Raw genomic sequence first — 3,398 nt, 5'->3', positions numbered from 1 at the left:
CTGTTATGATTTGAGGGCTCAGATGGAGGAAGGAATACAACAATTGCAAAATCAACACCTTCACGACTCTCAAGTGTTAGAAGCCAGGAATCAGCAGGTCGGGCGTCTGCTTCAAGAAAAGGGTAGAATCCGAGAAAAGGTTAGAGTCATTGCCGACTACATTGTCATGAAATGCCAAGCATGTGAGTACATGACTCGAACCACTTTCTTTTCTGCAGTGATGACATTTGTCCGCCAGATAATGAGTGATTTGGAGCGACTTCAAGGGGATCTCGCATATAGGCCCGTGGCGAGACCGAATGATGTCCCATGAGCCCCAGGAGTCGAAGCCTTAATGTATTCCTGATTTTTCATTTATCGAGTTTGTATTTTGGTTTATTTTGAGTCTGTTCGCAGTTCCAAGAAAATGAGTAGTTTGAAGTCTTTTGTAATAGAAAAGTTAAGGAGTTTTTATTAATGAAAATCGAAAATTCCCAAATAAAATAAAATAAAATAAAATAAATTTGTTTCTTTATTTTTTGCATTTATTTTCTTGAACTACGTAATAATCTGATTCACGCGGCGGCGTGATACGTAGACAATCCTCATCGGATCCGGTCATGATTTTGTAAATAACTCCAATAAGAAAGGGATGTGAAAAGAAAGACCCAGAAGAAAAACCCAAAAAGGAAGAAAAGAGAGCCGAAGAAAAATCAAAGGAAAAATGAGAAAAAAGAGCGAGAAAAGAGATGAAAAAAAAGTGGAAGATTGGAAAGAAGAGAAAATCGGGGAAAATAAGTAAAGCCGGGATGAAACATGCAACCGTTGCGATACACGTAGAAACATATTTGACTGTATAGGTGCATCACACCCCAACATGCGATTACCTATGTGTTATTTGCTTTAAACTGACCGGTTGTTGTCTACTGATACAAAGGTTTTATAGAAAGGTGGTTGGTTTTGTGGTAGTCTGGCTTCGCATCCATACTTCACGAGGTCGAAGGGAAGCATTGAAATGTCTTCAGAAATGACTCTACCAACAGTTCCTATTACGGATGAGAGTCCGATCTCAGGCATCCCAACTTCAGAACAGGTTACTGTGTCTCCGCATGATGGAAATGTGGGACGCTTGGGCAAACGGAAGAGAACCACCAAGTGCAATCCCTGGATTTCCTGAGCTTTTTCCCAAGGCAAGTGGGACCTCCAAAATCCCCATAAACTATCCAAATACCCCACTAGGATACCCTACTATTTCCGCCAACTTTGTGGGAACACCTTCTGAGGCTCACCCCCAGGTGTTAGATTCAGGTGCAGCTTCGAATATCTTCATTGCTCCGCCTTGCTCGGCTACGGCACAGCCTACACTGCCCAGGCCCAGCTTTGTCCCATCATCCTTCACCTTCCAAACACCATCTTTCCCACTGGAACCTACACAGTTTCCCACCTATACTTACTCCCAACCACCCCGGTATGAGTTCACCGTAGGGCAAGAGAAAGCCACCAAAACCCTTGAGCAAGAAGAGATTGCGAAGAAGATGAGGAGTATGGAACAGAGTCTCAAAAGCATACAAGGCTTGAGTGGACAGAAAAGTGTATCCTATGACGACTTATGTATGTTCACTCATGTGCACCTTCCATTGGGATTCAAAACCCCAAAATTTGAGAAGTATGATGGAACGGTGATCCTATTGCTCATCTCAAGAGATATTGCAACTAGCTGCGAGGAGCCGGTGGGAAGGAAGAACTCCTCATGGCCTATTTCAGAGAAAGTCTGGTTGGCATCACATCTGAGTGGTACATGGACCAAGATATATCCCGCTGGCACATCTGGGATGACCTTGCTAGAGATTTCGTCAGGCAGTTCCAGTACAACATTGATATTGCTCCAGATAGGAACTCATTGACAAACTTGAAGAAGAAATCCTCGGAAAGCTTCTGAGTGTACGCAGTTAAATGGCGTGAACAGGCCTCCAGGGTAAAGCCTCTGATGGATGAGATTGAAATGATCACAGTTTTCCTCCAAGCTTAGGAAGCTGACTACTTCCAAAATATGATATCCGCAATGGGTAAATCGTTCGTTGAAGCCATCAAGATTGGCAAAATAGTTGAAAATGGGTTGAAAACAGGTCGAATTCTAAGCCAATCCGCCATCAGAGCTACATCCCAAACTATTCAGGGTGGGTCTGGAGGAGCAGCGAAGGGCAAGAAAAAGGAAGAAACATCCATGGCTGCGTCGGGGGCAAGAAAACACCGTACTCCCAGATCCCTTTTCTCAGAAAGGACCCCGCAGCACTATTACCCCTACCAAGATGTAACATATGCTCCACAGCCATAAACGGTCATGAATGCTCAACTTTATGTCCGGCCACAACAACAAGCCAACCGGAACCACGCTCCATTCTCTAGAAACCATCCTTCTTACCAAAACCACTACAACCCCGGCCTCCACAAAACAATTTCCACCCTCGTGAACCACCCAAGAGGCCAAATTTAACACCAATTGGCGAAACCTACTCCAGCCTGTTACCAAAGCTTGTTCAAATGGGTCTGCTACAGCCTGTTCCTCAAACCAGGCAAAACCCAGCATCACCCGCTTACAAAGACGGTACCCGATGCGTCTATCACTCATGGGCAGAAGGGCACGGCACGGATGATTGCTGGACTCTGAAGAGAGCCGTGGAGAACTTGATAGAACAAAGAAAGATAGTGTTAAGGAATGAAGATATTCCCTATGTGACCAACAACCCACTACTGACCCACAACAACGGGCCGGTAATTGGAATGATTTGTGAGGACAAGGAATTCGACCCAGCGTTGATGGCTATCATTGCCATCAACCAGATCTCCTTCAGCAAAAATGACTTGCCCCAGAAGGGGCCGCACATAACAAAGCCCTGTACCTGACAGTCAAATGCAAAGGGTACTACGTGAAAAGGGTTATGTTGGACGGAGGCTCTAGGGTAGACATTTGCCCACTCTCAACTCTGCAGCGTATGGAAATCGGTACCGAAAGAATATGACCCAACAACGTCTGTGTACGTGCCTTCGATGGTATCAAAAGGGACACAATTGGAGAGATTGATATGATTTTGACCATCGACCCAATAGACTTTGAAATAACCTTCCAGGTTCTGGACATGGACACATCCTACAACTTTCTTTTGGGGAGGCCGTGGATCCATGCAGCGGGGGCTGTACCCTCTACTCTTCACCAGATGGTGAAGTTAGAGCATGAGGATCAAGAGATTGTGGTCCACGGGGAAGATGAGAAATCAATTTATCGGGACCCATCAGTCTCGTGTCTTGAAACAAGAGAGGGCAGCGAGCACACAGTCTATCAGGCCTTTGAAATCGTGGTCGCTGATCAGTGCGAAGAAGGAAGACCTTGCCCTCAACCCTTCCTTTATAATGCATCAATA

The sequence above is a fragment of the Nicotiana sylvestris genome, chromosome 6, assembly GCF_000393655.2.
Source record: "Nicotiana sylvestris chromosome 6, ASM39365v2, whole genome shotgun sequence".
Taxonomy (NCBI): Eukaryota; Viridiplantae; Streptophyta; class Magnoliopsida; order Solanales; family Solanaceae; genus Nicotiana; species Nicotiana sylvestris.
Note: the sequence above shows the minus strand (reverse complement) of the source record.